Source organism: Coregonus lavaretus, assembly GCF_964263955.1.
Source record: "Coregonus lavaretus genome assembly, chromosome: 29".
NCBI lineage: Eukaryota > Metazoa > Chordata > Actinopteri > Salmoniformes > Salmonidae > Coregonus > Coregonus lavaretus.
In genome coordinates this window covers 19,339,323-19,360,163 of record NC_140016.1, presented here as the reverse complement: position 1 = coordinate 19,360,163, position 20,841 = coordinate 19,339,323, and the positions used below count along the sequence as shown (strand labels likewise).

At 44.4% G+C, this 20,841-nt stretch overlaps 1 pseudogene across 1 annotated transcript; it reads left to right on the top strand.

The window, feature by feature from the left end:
• Window positions 1-193: 193 nt before the first annotated feature.
• LOC311104582 (protocadherin gamma-B7-like) lies at window positions 194-1,913 on the top strand (annotated as a pseudogene). Its single transcript has 5 exons — window positions 194-200; window positions 451-1,064; window positions 1,264-1,392; window positions 1,454-1,584; window positions 1,842-1,913. The product of its transcript is annotated as a protocadherin gamma-B7-like (transcript).
• Window positions 1,914-20,841: the final 18,928 nt, after the last annotated feature.

The following is a 20,841-nucleotide window of genomic DNA, read 5'->3' as shown; positions in this document are numbered from 1 at the left end:
AGAGAGAGAGAGAGAGAGAGAGAGAGAGAGAGAGAGACGAGAGAGAGAGAGAGACCGAGAGAGAGAGAGAGGACCGAGAGAGAGAGACCGAGACCTAGTCATAGCGGTAGTAAGTGCGCTCGATTGAGGCGGTAGGAGAGAAATCCAAACTGACATGAGCAGGCTCCCGAGCAGGGCATACTCTACTCTCGAGATGCAGAGTAAAAGAGCGTTACTGCATTGCTTTGATATTCGTTTTTATTTTATGTAATGCAAGATATATATATACTTTTTTTATATCGACAAAGGATGTAAAAAAGTGCTTAAAACTGAGTTACGGATGCATTTTTGGGTGATTACCCTTCTCTTTGGCGCGTCGTTTGGATAGGTGCGCTACTCCGTACCAGAGGAGATGGAGCGCTGCTCGGTCATTGGGAACGTGGCTAATGATCTGAGGCCTGGGAGACCCAGGCAGATACACTCTTACCATCAGTGGGTTTGACGGTTGTAATCCTGCCAGGTCAGGCACAGCGTCTATTCAAATCCATGTTCTGGATGCCAATGACAATGTCCCTGTTTTCAGCAAGAGGATTTACAAGGCCTCTGTGTTAGATAACTCTGCCATGGGCGTTTTGGTGGCAACACTGAACACCACAGATTTAGATGATGGTGTATATGGGGAGATAACATACTCTTTCAGACATGTCTGACAAAACTAGAGGGGTCCTTGAAATTGACCCAGTGAGCAGTGAAGTGGACTATGAGGAGGCATGAGCTAGAGATGATGGGGGTCAGCCGTCACTCTGTAAACTCATAATTGAAGTGATTGATGTGAATGACAATGAGCCGGTGATAGCCGTGATCTGCCTCTGCTATGGTGGCCGAGGATTCTAAACCCGGTACCATGGTTGCTTTGCTAAACGTGTATGACCTGGACACTGGAAATAGCGGCCGGGTCAAGTGTGCCATCTCAGACAGTGTTCCTTTTAAATTGATATCAGAGGTTAAGAATTACTACATGTTCGTGACTGACGGTATATTAGACAGAGAGATGAACCCACATTATAACATCATGGTGACAGCTGGTGACTGGTTCTCCCTCACTATCCAGTAGAAAGTTAATATCCATCACAGTGGATGACGTGAATGACAATCCCCCTACTTTTACACAGAGCTAGTACACCGCTAAAGTTTGGTAAAACCAACGCAGAGGCACATTAGTGATAAGGGTGAGAGCCGAGGATCTAGACGCAGGATCCAATGCTTCCCTCTCCATCAACGCAGAGACCGGAGAGCTCTTCACCTCGCGCCCCTTTGATTACGAGCAGGCCAGTCACTATCAGGTGGGAGTCACAGCTCAAGACGGTGGTACCCCTCCTCTCTCCAGTATCTGCACCATGAGGGTGTTCATCGGTGACCATAGTGACAACACACCCATTGTTCTTTATCCTGTCCAATCATATGGCACCTAAAGGCTACCTGGTTACCAAAGTGGTTGCCGTGGACGCTGACTCCGGCCATAATGTGTGGCTCTCCTACCATTTGGTCAAAGCGTTGCAGCCCAACCTTTTCACTATTGGCCTGCACAGTGGAGAAATCAGGACTGTGAGGCCGTTTGAAGAGCAGGACTAGCCTAAACAAACCCTTGTGATCATGGTAAGAGACAACGGGCCTGAGTCCCTCTCAGCCACTGCCACAGTCAATGTAGTTGTTGGCGACTGCGTGCCTGTTTTAAACAGGCACTATGAGTTCACGAATGATGAATCACAGGCGAGCTATAACTTAACGCTTTATTTGATAACACCCTGGTGACCGTGTCTTCTCTCCTACTCATTATGAACAGCGCAGTCGTGTACTTCCAGATGTGTAGACGCGGGTTCATGTACCGCGCGTCCAGCCTCCCTGTCTTCCCCACGGCCTACGACCCTCCTTAAAGATGACCTATTCAACTATTTTCTGACCACTGGCTCGTGGAAGTTGGACCGTTTTGGGTCTTCCATAGACACTGACACATTGAGGAAAGCAGCATGGCCTATCAAAAATGCTCAGTCAGACGCACAAGCGCAGCTAGTCTCAAGGTGAGCCTTGGGGAATGAACTTCTGATGACGTACTTCATTAAGTATCAAATATTGCAAAGCACATAGCGTGGGTCAATTTCTCATTGATCATTAAAAGGATGAAAAGTTAGTCAATAGCCTTAGACATCCATGCTATATCCAACATGGTCCACATCTAATGTGTCTTTTCAGTGTCGCACAACTCTATTTTAATTATTGATTCGGATTTGTGAGGAGTAAACCTGGTGTTGTCTCTTTCTCTTCTCTCTCTCTCTCTCTCTCTCTCTCTCTCTCTCTCTCTCTCTCGCTCGCTCGCTCTCGCTCTCGCTCTCGCTCTCGCTCTCGCTCTCGCTCTCTCAATTCAATTCAATTCAATTCAATTCAATTTGCTTTATTGGCTTGACGTAACAATGTACATATTGCCAAAGCATACTTTGGAGATGTACAATATTAACATAATTTTAATAATAATAATCAAAATTGTCAACGGGACAACAGTAACAACAATAACCAAGGGTCAAAATAACCATACATTGAACAATAACAATAACAATGGCATAGAGGACATGTGCAGGTTGGTTGGTCTGTCAGACACTGTCCCTCATCTTATGGCAGGCAGCAATGTAGTGCACTGCCAACCCACAGTTCTCTGCGTCCTCCCCCAACAGGATGGGTAGCCTATTCTCATCAGAGAGGTCTTTGAAACCTTGAATAAGAGTTTCAAATTTGCGGAAATTACACTCTCTAATAGTTTTTTATTTTTTACATTTTGTCAGGAAATGCAGCTCTGTCTCTGGTTCTGCTGTGGTGCAGTGGTTGCACAGCCTTTCCTCTACAGGGAGTCAGGTTTTCCTGTGTCTACCTTTCTCAATGGCAAGTCTGTGCTCACTGAGCCTGTACTTTGTCAAGGTTTTTCAAAGGTTTTGATCAATAACCATGGTCAAATACTTTGCCACGGTGTACTGTCGATTTAGGGCCAGATAGCACTGCATTTTGCTTTGTGCTTGTGCTTCCCAATAAGTGATGCAGTTTTGTTTTGACTGTGTAGTAATTTGGTTTATTCTGATTGATTGGATGTTCTGGTCCTGAGGCTTCAGTGTGTTAGTAGAACAGGTTTGTGAACTCAGCCCCAGGACCAGCTGGATGAGGGGACTATTTTCTTTGCTCAGCTCTTGGCATTGCAGGGCTTGGTAATGTTATGAGAGGTGGTCACTGTATAATTGAGATGTTTCCAAAACGTAATTGCTATTCTTTTCATTTGTATTATTAGCGGATATTGGCCTAATTATGCCCTGCATGCATTGTTTGTAGTTTTCCTCTGGACATGTAGGAGAATCTTACAGAACTCTGCATGCAGGGTTTCAATGGGGTGTTTGTCCCATTGGGTGAAATCTTGTTTTGTAAGTGGACCCCACACCTCGCTGCCATAAAGTGCTATTGGTTCAATTACTAATTCAATTTGTTTTAGCCACATTTTAATAGGTATTTCAATTTGAATGTGTTTTTTAATGGCGTAGAATGCCCTACATACTTTCTCTCTGTCACGCCCTGACATAGAGATCTCTAGTTGGTTTGGTCAGGGTGTGTATATATATGGGTGTGAATATCTAGTATGTGTATTTCTATGTTGGCCGGGTGTGGTTCCCAATCAGAGGCAGCTGTCGATCGTTGTCTCTGATTGGGGATGATACTTAGGTAGCCATTTTGCCTACCTATGTTGTGGGATCTTGTTTCTGTTTGGCTTGTTGGATGTTTAGCCTTTTGAACTTCACGTTCTGTTGGATTTGGTATTTTGTCGGTGTTTATATAATAAACTACTATGTACGCATATCACGCTGCACCTTGGTCTGATCCTTTACACGACGAACGTGACACTCTCTCAGTTCATTCACTGTCTCATTTAGGTGTCCATTTGAGCTTATTTTTAAACCTAAGTAATTGTAGTGTGTGCAGTACTCTATATATTTTGTACCAATGGAGAACATTAGTCTAATTCCCTGAGATCTGGATCTTCTCTGGAAAATCATTATTTTAGTCTTTTTGGGGTTTACTGCCAGGGCCCAGGTCAGGCAGTACTGCTCTAGCAGGTCCAGGCTCTGCTGTAGGCCATGTGCTGTGGGTGACAGCAGGCACAGGTAATCTGCGAAGAGCAGGCATTTAACCTCTGAATTGTCGAGACTAACACCAGGGGCTGAGGACTTTTCTAGAATAGTGGCCAATTCATTGATGTAAATATTGAAGAGTGCAGGGCTCAGATTGCAACCCTGGTGAAGAATTCTGTTATTTTCTTGCCAATTTTGATGCTGCACGTATTGCCAGTATGCATTGATTTAATTATGTCATATGTTTTCCCCCTACACCACTTTCAATAACTTTGTAGAACAGTCCTGTATGCCAAATAGAATCAAATGCTTTTTGGAAGTTGATAAAGCAAGTGTACATTTTGATATTATTTTGGTGGACATGTTTATCTATCAGGGTGTGTAGGGTGTAGATATGGTCGGTCATGCAATGTTTTGGTATAAATCCAATTAGGCTTTTACTCAAGACATTGTGCTTATTAAGGAAGTTTAGAACTCTTACATTTATAATACTACAGAAAACCTTCCCCAGGTTACTGTTCACACAAATGCCTCTGGAATTGTTAGGGTCAAATTTGTCTCCGTTCTTAAAGATTGGGGTTATGAGTCCTTAATTCCAGATGTCAGGGAAATAACCTACACTCAGAATCATATTAAACTGTTTTAATATAGCCAATTGAAATTTTGCACTAGTGAATCTCATTTAGGATGCCATCAGGTCCGCATGCTTTTTTAAATTTGAGGTCCTGAAGTTTCTTATAGAGCTCCTGGTCAGTACTTGTGGAGTCCAACGGATTTTGATTGTCCTTTGTAGCTTTTTCTAATCCATTCAACTTCTCATGAATTTAGCATTGTTCTGCGTTTGCATCAATTTGAACGGTGTTATAGAGTGTTTTAAAATGGGTTGTCAATATGTCACAATTTTGTATTGCTAATTTCTCTAGTTGCGATTTTTTTTTAGGTTTTTCCAATTTTGCAAGAAGTTGTTTGTGTTCATGAACTCCTCAATTAGTGTCAGCTGCTTGCTGTTGTACTGTGCTTTTTTTGGTTCTGAGTGTACGTTTATAGAGTTTTAAAGTCTCACAGTAATGAAGGCGTAATTCACCATTATTTGGGTCTCTGTGTTTTTGGTTTGATAGTGTTCTATGTTTTTTCCTTATAATTATACAATCTTCATCAAACCAATTGTCATCTGTAGTCTTTTTTGGTATGTTTTTTATCAATTTCAGTTTTACTTCATTTGCCGTTTGCCTGAATATATGGTTGATGTTTTTTACTGCTAGATTGATGCCTTCTTTACTGTGAGTGAATGTGGTATCCAGAAAGATATCTAAGAGTGTTTGGATTTTTTGGTTACTGGTTGCTTTCTGGTATTCTTCTGTGCTGTTTTGGGCCCATCTGTATGAATTTCTGATGTTGTACAGCTTACTGGGCTGTGAATGTGTGGTTGTTTCCATGTCTGTTCTTTTGAGGAACAACATCCTTTGGCTGTGATCAGACAGAGGTGTTAGTGGCTTGACGGTGAATGAGCTGCGAGAGAAAGGGTCAATGTCTGTAATCATTTCACTGTAATGTCTGCACCTGTTGTATTCGGCGCATGTGACCAATAAAATTTGATTTGATTTTGATTTTATATAGTCTACTGTGCTGTGGCCAAGAGGTGAGCAATAGGTGAATCTCCCCAAAGAGTCCCTCTGTAAACTACCATTGACAAAATACAGACCAAGGCATCGACATAACTGCAACAGATCCCTTCCATTTTTGTCGATGGTGCTGTCACTGTTGTTTTTATGGTGATGATTAAGGTAGTTAGAAACAGTTTGGCCTGTAATAAAGCTGTCCCCTCGTGTGGTCGTTAGATCAGGTAGTGTTCCCTGGGCCTGGAAATGGCACGTCTCTTCCTCAAGGGTGGGGAATATCTCCTCTGAGTAATATGGGGCTTCTGGGGGGGATATATATTGCGCAAAGGAACACATCATTTTCTGTCAGTACAAGTAATTTTTTCAGTTTTAACCAAATGTGATAGATTTTGTAGTTCGGATTTGTACCAAATAATCAATCCTCCAGAGTCTCTGCCTCTATTGACAGAGCTGTGTTTCTGTGACGGCACAATTACCTCTCTGTAGCCTGTGGGACAGAGAGTGACAATGTCTGCCTTACACCATGTCTCCTGCAGAATGATGACGTGAAGATCTTTACGATTTTGTTTTCACTTCATTGCTAAACTCTTCAGTCCAAAGGTTGATGAGTTTAGGCCCTGAATGTTCCACATGGTAACTGATAGCAATTTCATGTTGCAAAAAGAAAGAAAATCACAGTCAGAAATACAGTAACTACATTTTACATTTACATTTACGTCATTTAGCAGACGCTCTTATCCAGAGCGACTTACAAATTGGTGCATTCACCTTATAGCCAGTGGGATAACCACTTTACAATGGTAGAAGGATTATTTTATCCTATCCCAGGTATTCCTTAAAGAGGTGGGGTTTCAAATGTCTCCGGAAGGTGGTGAGTGACTCCGCTGTCCTGGTGTCGTGAGGGAGCTTGTTCCACCATTGGGGTGCCAGAGCAGCGAACAGTTTTGACAGGGCTGAGTGGGAACTGTGCTTCCGCAGAGGTAGGGGAGCCAGCAGGCCAGAGGTGGATGAACGCAATGCCCTCGTTTGGGTGTAGGGACTGATCAGAGCCTGAAGGTACGGAGGTGCCGTTCCCCTCACAGCTCCGTAGGCAAGCACCATGGTCTTGTAGCACATGCGAGCTTCAACTGGAAGCCAGTGGAGTGTGCGGAGGAGCGGGTTGACGTGAGAGAACTTGGTAAGGTTGAACACCAGACGGGCTGCGGCATTCTGGATGAGTTGTAGGGGTTTAAGGGCACAGGCAGGGAGCCCAGCCAACAGCGAGTTGCAGTAATCCAGACGGGAGATGACAAGTGCCTGGATTAGGACCTGTGCCGCTTCCTGTGTAAGGCAGGGTCGTACTCTCCAAATGTTGTAGAGCATGAACCTACAGGATCGGGTCACCGCCTTGATGTTAGCGGAGAACGACAGGGTGTTGTCCAGGGTCACGCCAAGGCTCTTCACACTCTGGGAGGAGGACACAACGGAGTTGTCAACCGTGATGGCGAGATCATGGAACGGGCAGTCCTTCCCCGGGAGGAAGAGCAGCTCCGTCTTGCCAAGGTTCAGCTTGAGGTGGTGATCCGTCATCCACACTGATATGTCTGCCAGACATGCAGAGATGCGATTCGCCACCTGGTTATCAGAAGGGGGAAAGGAGAAGATTAGTTGTGTGTCGTCTGCGTAGCAATGATAGGAGAGGCCATGTGAGGATATGGCAGAGCCAAGTGACTTGGTGTATAGCGAGAATAGGAGAGGGCCTAGAACTGAGCCCTGGGGGACACCAGTGGTGAGAGCACGTGGTGCGGAGACAGCTTCTCGCCACGCCACTTGGTAGGAGCGACCGGTCAGGTAGGACGTAATCCAAGAGTGAGCCGCGCCGGAGATGCCCAGCTCGGAGAGGGTGGAGAGGAGGATCTGATGGTTCACAGTATCAAAGGCAGCAGACAGGTCTAGAAGGACAAGAGCAGAGGAGAGAGGGTTAGCTTTAGCAGTGCGGAGAGCCTCCGTGACACAGAGAAGAGCAGTCTCAGTTGAATGACCAGTCTTGAAACCTGACTGGTTTGGATCAAGAAGGTCATTCTGAGAGAGATAGCGAGAGAGTTGGCTAAAGACGGCACACTCAAGAGTTTTGGAGAGAAAAGAAAGAAGGGATACTGGTCTGTAGTTGTTGACATCAGACTACTAACTACTAACTACTGAGTTGTTCAGCGTGAGATGAACAGCACAGTCAGAAATACAGTAACTACTAACTACTGAGTTGTGAAGAGTGAGATGAACAGCACGGTCAGAAATACAGTAACTACTAACTACTGAGTTGTTCAGAGTGAGATGAACAGCACAGTCAGAAATACAGTAACTACTAACTACTGAGTTGTGAAGAGTGAGATGAACATGACAGTCAGAAATATAGTAACTACTAACTACTGAGATGTTCAGAGTGAGATGAACAGGACGGTCAGAAATACAGTAACTACTAACTACTGAGTTGTTCAGAGTGAGATGAACAGGACGGTCAAAAATACATTAACTACTAGCTACTGAGTTGTTCAGAGTGAAATGAACAGGACAGTCAGAAAGGCAGTAACTACTAACTACTGAGTTGTTTGGAGTGAGATGAACAGGACAGTCAGAAATACAGTAACTACTAACTACTGAGTTGTTCAGAGTGAGATGAACAGGACAGTCAGAAATACAGTAACTACTAACTACTGAGATGTTCAGAGTGAGATGAACAGGAGAGTCAGAAATACAGTAACTACTAACTACTGAGATGTTCAGAGTGAGATGAACAGGACAGTCAGAAATACAGTAACTACTAACTACTGAGTTGTTCAGAGTGAGATGAACAGGACAGTCAGAAATACAGTAACTACTAACTACTGAGATGTTCAGAGTGAGATGAACAGGACAACAGAAAACAGTTCTCTTTTTATTTTTTCCTTCTTCATTGAACTAGTAAACGTTTAGCACAATAGCTGTGTGTGTTTGTTTGTGTGTGTGTGTGTGTGTGTGTGTTTAGTGCAGCTTAGTGCAGATGTATTGAAGGAGCTGTTTAATTTCACTCAATCCTACAGAGTTCTCCTGTCCTCTGAGGGCCTCCACGTAGCTGCACTGGTCCTGCTGTTGGGCCCTGTGGAGGGGGGCCAGGTCTGGCTGGTCTGGTAGAGGTGGTGGTCTCGTGTGGGGTAGTAGGCTGGGCCCGGTCCAGTCTGGCTGCGCTGATGGAGGTGGTGATGCTCTGGTGGATGGGGCCTGTGGGGTGTGCTGGGTCTGGTGGGGCGTTGATGGGGCCTGGGGCTCGTTGGTGGTGCAGTGTTCTGGTAGGGGTCTCTCAGTCTCTGCTGCTGCTGCTGCTGATGCTGCTAGCGCTGCCTCAGTGGCCATGTTGTTATGGTTACCACCAGTAAACAGTTGGAGCAAGCCAGTAAGCTAGTTGACAAATTTGAATTTAGCTAGCTAGCACGATTAAGATTGCTCTTTTAACTCACACTCTGTCAATCTTTTCCTTCTGTGTTGATCTTCAGCTGTACCATTTGATTACCTATATATTTTTTGCTAATTGAACTCTTAACAACCAAAGTTATAACATGTCAGGAGCTGTTCGTCTGCATGACTCTCTCTCTCTCTCTCTCTCTCTCTCTCTCTCTCTCTCTCTCTCTCTCTCTCTCTCTCTCTCTCTCTCTCTCTCTCTCTCTCTCTCTCTCTCTCTCTCTCTCTCTCTCTCTCTCAGGCATGCTCTGTGTGTTTTCCAGGTAGAACAGATAGTGCCTTCATATAAAGAGTAACATCTGTTGCTGGTCCTGACCACCACAGGACTAAGTGATAGATAACCGATACAGGGATGGGTTCTAACAGATGAACCATGCTAAGGATGCTCAATCCCCGGTTCACACTCACCTTCTGCACTTTAACTGTGTGATACAGGCTTATCTGAACGCAAGCTCTGCCTGTCCTCTCCGTGTGCTCACCAGCAGCCCAGCATCACACCCACAGTGGTTATGAAACAACTACAGCGGTTTCACCAGCAGCCCAGCGTCACACCTACAGCGGTTTCACCAGCAGCCCAGCGTCACACCCACAGTGGTTATGTCACACCTACAGCGGTTTCACCAGCAGCCCAGCGTCACACCCACAGCGGTTATGTCATACCTACAGCGGTTTTTACCAGCAGCCCAGCGTCACACCCACAGCGGTTATGTCACACCTACAGCGGTTTCACCAGCAGCCCAGCGTCACACCCACAGTGGTTATGTCACACCTACAGCGGTTTCACCAGCAGCCCAGCGTCACACCCACAGCGGTTATGTCACACCTACAGTGGTTATGTCACACCTACAGTGGTTATGTCACACCCACAGTGGTTATGTCACACCTACAGTGGATATTTACATGTTACATTTTTAGTCATTTAGCAGACGCTCTTATCCAGAGCGACTTACAGTTAGTCAGTGCATACATTTTCATATGCACTACACACCTACAGTGGTTATGTCACACCTACAACCCACAGTGTTTATGAAAGACCTACGGTGGTTATGTCACACCTACAGTGATTATGTCACACCTACAGTGGTTAAATCACACCTACAGTGATTATGTCACACCTACAGTGATTATGTCACACCTACAGTGGTTAAATCACACCTACAGTGATTATGTCACACCCACAGTGGTTATGTCACACCTACAGTGGTTATGTCACATCTACAGTGATTATGTCACACCTACAGTGGTTATGTCACACCTACAGTGGTTATGTCAAACCTACAGTGATTATGTCACATCTATCAATCAATCAATTTTATTTTATATAGCCCTTCTTACATCAGCTAATATCTCGAAGTGCTGTACAGAAACCCAGCCTAAAACCCCAAACAGCTAGTAATGCAGGTGTAGAAGCACGGTGGCTAGGAAAAACTCCCTAGAAAGGCGAAAACCTAGGAAGAAACCTAGAGAGGAACCAGGCTATGAGGGGTGGCCAGTCCTCTTCTGGCTGTGCCGGGTGGAGATTATAACAGAACCATGCCAAGATGTTCAAAAATGTTCATAAGTGACAAGCATGGTCAAATAATAATCAGGAATAAATCTCAGTTGGCTTTTCATAGCCGATCATTAAGAGTTGAAAACAGCAGGTCTGGGACAGGTAGGGGTTCCATAACCGCAGGCAGAACAGTTGAAACTGGAATAGCAGCAAGGCCAGGCGGACTGGGGACAGCAAGGAGTCACCACGGCCGGTAGTCCCGACGTATGGTCCTAGGGCTCAGGTCTCTCAGTTGGCTTTTCATAGCCGATCATTAAGAGTTGAAAACAGCAGGTCTGGGACAGGTAGGGGTTTCGTAGCCGCAGGCAGAACAGTTGAAACTGGAATAGCAGCAAGGCCAGGCGGACTGGGGACAGCAAGGTGTCATCATGCCCGGTAGTCCTGACGTATGGTCCTAGGGCTCAGGTTCTCAGAGAGAAAGAGAGAACGAGAGAATTAGAGAGAGCATACTTAAATTCACACAGGACACTGGATAAGACAGGAGAAGTACTCCAGGTATAACCAACTAACCCCAGCCCCCCGACACATAAACTACTGCAGCATAAATACTGGAGGCTGAGACAGGAGCGGTCCGGAGACACTGTGGCCCCATCCGAAGAAACCCCCGGACAGGGCCAAACAGGAAGGATATAATTCCACCCACTCCGCCAAAGCACAGCCCCCGCACCACTAGAGGGATATCCCCAACCACCAACTTACAATCCTGAGACAAGGCCGAGTATAGCCCACAGAGGTCTCCACCACAGCACAAACCAAGGGGGGGGCGCCAACCCAGACAGGAAGATCACGTCAGTAACTCAACCCACTCAAGTGACGCACCCCTCCCAGGGACGGCATGAAAGAGCACCAGCAAGCCAGTGACTCAGCCCCTGCAACAGGGTTAGAGGCAGAGAACCCCAGTGGAGAGGGGAACCGGCCTGGCAGAGACAGCAAGGGCTGTTCGTTGCTCCAGCCTTTCCGTTCACCTTCACACTCCTGGGCCAGACTACACTCAATCATATGACCTACTGAAGAGATAAGTCTTCAGTAAAGACTTAAAGGTTGAGACCGAGTCTGCGTCTCTCACATGGGTAGGCAGACTGTTCCATAAAAATGGAGATCTATAGGAGAAAGCCCTGCCTCCCGCTGTTTGCTTAGAAATTCTAGGGACAATTAGGAGGCCTGCGTCTTGTGACCGTAGCGTACGTATTGGTATGTACGGCAGGACCAACTCGGAAAGATAGGTAGGAGCAAGCCCATGTAACGCTTTATAGGTTAACAGTAAAACCTTGAAATCAGCCCTTGCCTTAACAGGAAGCCAGTGTAGGGAAGCTAGCACTGGAGTAATATGATCAAATTTCTTGGTTCTAGTCAGGATTCTAGCAGCCGTATTTAGCACTAACTGAAGTTTATTTAGTGCTTTATCCGGGTAGCCGGAAAATAGAGCATTGCAGTAGTCTAACCTAGAAGTAACAAATGCATGGATTAATTTTTCTGCATCATTTTTGGACAGAAAATTTCTGATTTTTGCAATGTTACGTAGATGGAAAAAAGCTGTCCTTGAAACAGTCTTGATATGTTCGTCAAAAGAGAGATCAGGGTCAAGAGTAACGCCGAGGTCCTTCACAGTTTTATTTGAGACGACTTTACAACCATCAAGATGAATTGTCAGATTTAACAGAAGATCTCTTTGTTTCTTGGGACCTAGAACAAGCATCTCTGTTTTGTCCGAGTTTAAAAGTAAAAAGTTTTCAGCCATCCACTTCCTTATGTCTGAAACACAGGCTTCTAGCGAGGGCAATTTTGGGGCTTCACCATGTTTCATTGAAATGTACAGCTGTGTGTCATCCGCATAGCAGTGAAAGTTAACATTATGTTTTCGAATAACATCCCCAAGAGGTAAAATATATAGTGAAAACAATAGTGGTCCTAAAACGGAACCTTGAGGAACACCGAAATGTACAGTTGATTTGTCGGAGGACAGACCATTCACAGAGACAAACTGATATCTTTCCGACAGGTAGGATCTAAACCAGGCCAGAACTTGTCCGTGTAGACCAATTTGGGTTTCCAGTCTCTCCAAAAGAATGTGGTGATCGATGGTGTCAAAGGCAGCACTAAGGTCTAGTAGCACGAGGACAGATGCAGAGCCTCGGTCTGACGCCATTAAAAGGTCATTTACCACCTTCACAAGTGCAGTCTCAGTGCTATGATGGGGTCTAAAACCAGACTGAAGCATTTCGTATACATTGTTTGTCTTCAGAAAGGCAGTGAGTTGCTGCGCAACAGCTTTTTCTAAAATTTTTGAGAGGAATGGAAGATTCGATATAGGCCGATAGTTTTTTATATTTTCCGGGTCAAGGTTTGGCTTTTTCAAGAGAGGCTTTATCACTGCCACTTTTAGTGAGTTTGGTACACATCCGGTGGATAGAGAGCTGTTTATTATGTTCAACATAGGAGGGCCAAGCACAGGAAGCAGCTCCTTCAGCAGTTTAGTAGGAATAGGATCCAGTATGCAGCTTGAAGGTTTAGAGGCCATGATTATTTTCATCATTGTGTCAAGAGATATAGTACTAAAACACTTAAGTGTCTCTCCCGATCCCAGGCCCTCGCAGAGCTGTGCAGATCCAGGACAGCTAAGCCCTGGAGGAATACGCAGATTCAAAGAGGAGTCCGTAATTTGCTTTCTAATGGTCATGATCTTTTCCTCAAAGAAGTTCATGAATTTATCACTGCTAAAGTGAAAGCCATCCTCTCTTGGGGAATGCTGCTTTTTAGTTAGCTTTGCAACAGTATCAAAAAGAAATTTTGGATTGTTCTTATTTTCCTCGATTAAGTTGGAAAAGTAGGATGATCGAGCAGCAGTGAGGGCTCTTCGGTACTGCACGGTACTGTCTTTCCAAGCTAGTCGGAAGACTTCCAGTTTGGTGTGGCGCCATTTCCGTTCCAATTTCCTGGAAGCTTGCTTCAAAGCTCGGGTATTTTCTGTATACCAGGGAGCTAGTTTCTTATGACAAATGTTTTTCGTTTTTAGGGGTGCAACTGCATCTAGGGTATTGCGCAAGGTTAAATTGAGTTCCTCAGTTAAGTGGTTAACTGATTTTTGTCCTCTGACGTCCTTGGGTAGGCAGAAGGAGTCTGGAAGGGCATCAATGAATTTTTGTGTTGTTTGAGAATTTATAGCACGACTTTTGATGCTCCTTGGTTGGGGTCTGAGCAGATTATTTGTTGCGATTGCAAATGTAATAAAATGGTGGTCCGATAGTCCAGGATTTTGTGGAAAAACATTAAGATCTACAACATTTATTCCATGGGACAAAACTAGGTCCAGAGTATGACTGTGGCAGTGAGTAGGTCCAGAGACATGTTGGACAAAACCCACTGAGTCGATAATGGCTCCAAAAGACTTTTGGAGTGGGTCTGTGGACTTCTCCATGTGAATATTAAAATCACCAAAAATTAGAATATGATCTGCTATGACTACAAGGTCTGATAGGAATTCAGGAAACTCAGAGAGGAACGCTGTATATGGCCCAGGAGGCCTGTAAACAGTAGCTATAAAAAGTGATTGAGTAGGCTGCATAGATTTCATGACTAGAAGCTCAAAAGATGAAAACGCCATTTTTTTTTTTGTAAATTGAAATTTGCTATCGTAAATGTTAGCAACACCTCCGCCTTTGCGGGATGCACGGGGAATATGGTCACTAGTGTAACCAGGAGGTGAGGCCTCATTTAACACAGCAAATTCATCAAGCCATGTTTCAGTCAGGCCAATCACATCAAGATTATGATCAGTGATTAGTTCATTGACTATGACTGCCTTTGAAGTGAGGGATCTAACATTAAGTAACCCTATTTTGAGATGTGAGGTATCACGATCTCTTTCAATAATGGCAGGAATGGAGGAGGTCTTTATCCTAATAAGATTGCTAGGGTGAACACCGCCATGTTTAGTTTTGCCCAACCTAGGTCGAGGCACAGACACAGTCTCAATGGGTATGGCTGAGCTGACTACACTGACTGTGCTATTGGCAGACTCCACTAAGCTGGCAGGTTGGCTAACAGCCTGCTGCCTGGCCTGCACCCTATTTCACTGTGGGGCTAGAGGAGTTAGAGCCCTATCTATGTTGGTAGATAAGAGGAGAGCACCCCATGTTTCAGTCAGGCCAATCACATCAAGATTATGATCAGTGATTAGTTCATTGACTATGACTGCCTTTGAAGTGAGGGATCTAACATTAAGTAACCCTATTTTGAGATGTGAGGTATCACGATCTCTTTCAATAATGGCAGGAATGGAGGAGGTCTTTATCCTAATAAGATTGCTAGGGTGAACACCGCCATGTTTAGTTTTGCCCAACCTAGGTCGAGGCACAGACACAGTCTCAATGGGTATGGCTGAGCTGACTACACTGACTGTGCTATTGGCAGACTCCACTAAGCTGGCAGGTTGGCTAACAGCCTGCTGCCTGGCCTGCACCCTATTTCACTGTGGGGCTAGAGGAGTTAGAGCCCTATCTATGTTGGTAGATAAGAGGAGAGCACCCCTCCAGCTAGGATGGAGTCCGTCACTCCTCAGCAGGTCAGGCTTGGTCCTGTTTGTGGGTGAGTCCCAGAAAGAGGGCCAATTATCCACAAATGTTATATTTTGGGAGGGGCAGAAAACAGTTTTCAACCAGCGATTAAGTGCTGAGACTCTGCTGTAGAGCTCGTCACTTCCCCTAACTGGGAGGGGGCCAGAGACAATTACTCGATGCCGACACATCTTTCTAGCTGATTTACACGCTGAAGCTATGTTGCACTTGGTGACCTCTGACTGTTTCATCCTAACATCGTTGGTGCCGACGTGGATAACAATATCTCTATACTCTCTACACTCGCCAGTTTTAGCTTTAGCCAGCACCATCTTTAGATTAGCCTTAACGTCGGTAGCCCTGCCCCCTGGTAAACAGTGTATGATCGCTGGGTGATTCGTTTTAAGTCTAATACTGCGGGTAATGGAGTCGCCAATGACTAGGGTTTTCAATTTGTCAGAGCTAATGGTGGGAGCCTTCGGCGTCTCAGACCCCGTAACGGGAGGAGTAGAGACTAGAGAAGACTCAGACTCAGACTCCGACTCGCTACATAATGGGGAAAACCGGTTGAAGGTTTCTGTCGGCTGAATGAGCGACACCGGTTGAGCATTCCAACAGTATTTCCCTCCAGAAGCCATGAGAAAGTTGTCCGGCTGCGGGGACTGTGCGGGGGGATTTATACTAACGTTACTGTCTGTACTTACTGGTGGCACAGACGCTGTTTCTTCCTTTCCTACACTGAGATTACCCTTGCCTAACGATTGCGTCTGAAGCTGGGCTTGTAGCACAGCTATTCTCGCCGTAAGGCGATCGTTCTCCTGTATATTATGAGTACAGCGACTGCAATTAGAAGACATCATGTTAATGTTACTACTTAGCTTCGGCTGTTGAAGATGTTGATGAACCATGTCCAGATAAAGCGTCCGGAGTGAAAAAGTTGAATAAGGGAAAAAAGTTGCGATGGAAAAAAGGAAAATAACGTAAAGTTGGCAGCTAAAACGCACAGGAAAATGACTCTTCTGTCTCGGGATAAACGTCCGGGGTGAAAAAGTTTAACGAAAAAAGATGAGTGAGGACAAAACTAAAAAGTTGGTAAATTTGTTGAACACAGAGATTGATTAAATGTTTATTAAAAGTAAAACGTGAATAGTTTGGCAGGTAGCCAAGTAGCAACAAACAGCACAGCAGCACGACAATCAGTGGTTAAGTCACACCTACAGTGATTATGTCACACCCACAGTGGTTATGTGACACCTACAGTGGTTATGTCAAATCTACAGTGATTATGTCACACCTACAGGGGTTATGTCACACCTACAGTGGTTATGTCACACCTACAGTGGTTATGTCAAACCTACAGTGATTATGTCACACCTACAGTGGTTATGTCACATCTACAGTGATTATGTCACACCTACAGTGGTTATGTCACACCTACAGTGGTTATGTCACACCTACAGTGGTTATGTCAAACCTACAGTGATTATGTCACACCTACAGTGGTTATGTCACATCTACAGTGATTATGTCACACCTACAGTGGTTATGTCACACCTACAGTGATTATGTTACACCTACAGTGGTTATGTCACATCTACAGTGATTATGTCACACCTACAGTGGTTATGTTACACCTACAGTGGTTATGTCACATCTACAGTGATTATGTCACACCCACAGTGGTTATGTCACACCTACAGTGGTTATGTCACACCTACAGTGATTATGTTACACCTACAGTGGTTATGTCACATCTACAGTGATTATGTCACACCTACAGTGGTTATGTCACACCTACAGTGGTTATGTCACACCCACAGTGGTTATGTCACACCTACAGTGATTATGTTACACCTACAATTTTTATGTCACACCTACAGTGGTTATGTCACACCTACAGTGGTTATGTCACACCCACAGTGGTTATGTCACACCTACAGTGATTATGTCACACCTACAGTGGTTATGTCACACATACAGTGGTTATGTCACACCCACAGTGGTTATTTACATTATACATTTTTAGTCATTTAGCAGACACTCTTACCCAGAGTTACTTACAGTTAGTGAGTGCATACATTTTCATATGCACTACACACCTACAGTGGTTATGTCACACCTACAGTGGTTATGTCACACCTACAGTGGTTATGTTACACCTCATTACCTCTCATATTACCTGTCATTGAAAAGGTAAGGTCAGGGAAAAGGTCATTACAAGGAAAGGTCAGAGGTTCAGTGTTGCTGTGTCCTGGTCAGTGGGTGGACTGTGTGGTCACATGAAGGCCTCGGATAGAGCCAGTGATCTGGCTATTCTCAAGACAGAGGTTAAACTGTTATGCAATGGATAGTGTGTGTGTGTGTGTGTGTGCGTGTGCGTCTGCGAGTCCTCAGCACAGAGCAGAGTGGAGAGCTTGTCTTATTGGTTAGATTTCCATGTGAACCTATGTATGCTCATGTTATGTCTGCAGGCTTAGTAATGGTCCACATTTCAGTCATGGGAGGAAGGAGGAAAAATATGAATCATAAACAGCATTATGAAATCCCAATTTGTCTGCTATGCTGTCCTGTAGCCATGGCCTAGCCAATGTGATACACATGGTGTTACAGGGCTTTAACTAGTGCCCAAACCTTTTCCTGTTCAGGTCATGTGATTCGGAAACACTCCTGGGCCTTGCATTGTGTTGTGGTGTGTGGTACATTTCAAATGGCTTCTGTTTACTTACTTTTGATTTCCTGCATTCTCTGGTTTAGTCTGAATAGTCCTAATATTTTGCATTGATCAGGAGTAGACTAATGTGCTCACACTGTGCAAGTGTATATAAGGTCTGTTGACAACCTGTACTTGTGAAAAAAAGCCCCCACTGCATTGTTGGGATACTCAGTACTAATCAGTACTCCTTTGTTACCTCCTCACCAATCCACCACTACAGATGCCCTGTTATGGAGACTGAATTAACCTGAATTATTCCACAGAACGCTGCTGTGCAATTTTTCTGGTCCAACTTTTGTGTACCATATCAAACAATCATTGGAATGTCTTCCTAACTATCTGTTTTTTTCCTCTCTCTTTTTGTCTTTCTCTTTGGCATCCCTCTCCTTCTGAATGGACCTCCTCTACATGGATAACAGGTAAGAAACTTTAACTTTTCTAAATGTTGTTTGCAAAGCACACACACAATGAGCTTCACTGGATCAGGAACAACAACAGTAACTAAGGCATCAGGTGTCAGTTACTGGATCTCATAAACGGATGCTTTAGTCCAGGTCTGGGAGGAGATCCCTCAGGAGACCATCCGCCACCTCATCAGGAGCATGCCCAGGCGTTGTAGGGAGGTCATACAGGCATGTGGAGGCCACACACACTACTGAGCCTCATTTTGACTTGTTTTAAGGACATTACATCAAAGTTGGATCAGCCTGTAGTGTGGTTTTCCACTTTAATTTTGAGGGTGACTCCAAATCCAGACCTCCATGGGTTGATACATTTGATTTCCATTGATAATTTTTGTGTGATTTTGTTGTCAGCACATTCAACTATGTAAAGAAAAAAGTATTTAATAAGATTATTTCATTCATTCAGATCTAGGATGTGTTATTTTAGTGTTCCCTTTATTTTTTTGAGCAGTGTATACATATGTCTCTGTCTCTCTGTCTCTCTTTCTCTCCCTCTGTCTCTCTGTCTGTCTCTCTCTGTCTCTGTCGTTGTCTGTTTGTCTCTCTGTCTCTGTCTCTGTCTCTCTCTTTCCTTCTCTCTCTCTCTTTCCCTCTCTCTCTTCCTCTATCTCTCTCTCTGTTTCCCTCTTTCCTTCTCTCTCTCTCTCTCTCTCTTTCCCTCTCTCACGTCATCTCTCTCTCTCTCTCTCTCTCTCTCTCTCTCTCTCTCTCTCTCTCTCTCTCTCTCTCTCTCTCTCTCTCTCTCTCTCTCTCTCTCTCTCTCTCTCTCTCTCTCTCTCTCTCTCTCTCTCTCTCTCTCTCTCTCTCTCTCTCTCTCTCTCTCTCTCTCTCTCTCTCTCTCTCTCTCTCTCTTTCCCAATGTATTTTATCTCTCCATTGTTCCCCCTTCCAAACAGCAACTATTTTGTATCTTTCTTTGTAAAGCTCCAAAGAAAGAAGTATGTATCAATGCAAACTCTATCATTTCAAAGTAGCTTTGTATTAAAAAACAAAGCAAGTAAAGTTCTAATGAACAGCCCCTGTGGTGGTCTTAAAACAGTGTTCTCATTTCAGTGTGTGCAATGCACTTCTAGACCTATTTTCATCTGGCATTAATATTTATACCACTGCCTCCTGATGTGGAGCCACCAACTGAATAATGCACGTTCATAATGTTTGCGGCTACATAACATGTGAATGCCTGGTGCAGTCAGCTGTTGTAATGCTTACAGCCAGATGGCCCACCTGTGTGACTTACTAAAAACACACACTAACCTGCTGTGCTGATCAACCCTACATACACAAATCACCAAGGTAGAGAGATTAGAGGGCAGTATTGGTATTACTTCTGTCCTTAGTGGAGTGTTGAACTGGACTCTCTCTCTTCTAAATGGGTTTTATCCTATCTCAGATGTACAGTACCAGACAAAAGTTTGGACACACCTACTCATTCAAGGGTTTTTCTTTATTTGTTACTATTTTCTACACTGTAGAATAATAGTGAAGACATCAAAACTATGAAATAACACATATGGAATCATGTAGTAACCAAAAAAGTGTTAAACAAATCAAAATATATTTTATATTTGAGATTCTTCAAATAGCCACCCTTTGCCTTGATGACAGCTTTGCACACTCTTGGCATTCTCTCAACCAGCTTCACCTGGAATGCTTTTCCAACAGTCTTGAAGGAGTTCCCACATATGCTGAGCACTTGTTGGCTGCTTTTCCTTTACTATGCGGTCCAACTCATCCCAAACCATCTCAATTGGGTTTAGGTCAGGTGATTGTGGAGGCCAGGTCATCTGATGCAGCACTCCATCACTCTCCTTCTTGGTCAAATAGCCCTTACACAGCCTGGAGGTGTGTTTGGTCATTGTCCTGTTGAAAAACAAATGATAGTCCCACTAAGCGCAAACCAGACGTGATGGTGTATCGCTGCAGAATGCTGTGGTAGCCATCCTGGTTGAGTGTGCCTGGAATTCTAAATTAATCACAGACAGTTTCACCAGCAAAGCACCCACACACCATCACACCTCCTCCTTCATGCTTCACGGTGGGAACCACACAAGCAGAGATCATCTGTTCACCTACTCTGCGTCTCACAAAGACACGGTGGTTGGAACCAAAAAGGTAACTCTGGGCGTTTCTTTCCTGTGGCGGTCCTCATGAGAGACAGTTTCATCATAGCACTTGATGGTTTTTGCGACTGCACTTGAAGAAACTTTCAAATTTCTTGAAATGTTCTGTATTGACTGACCTTCATGTCTTAAGGTAATGATGGACTGTCATTTCTCTTTGCTTATTTGAGCTGTTCTTGCCATAATATGGACTTGGTCTTTTACTAAATA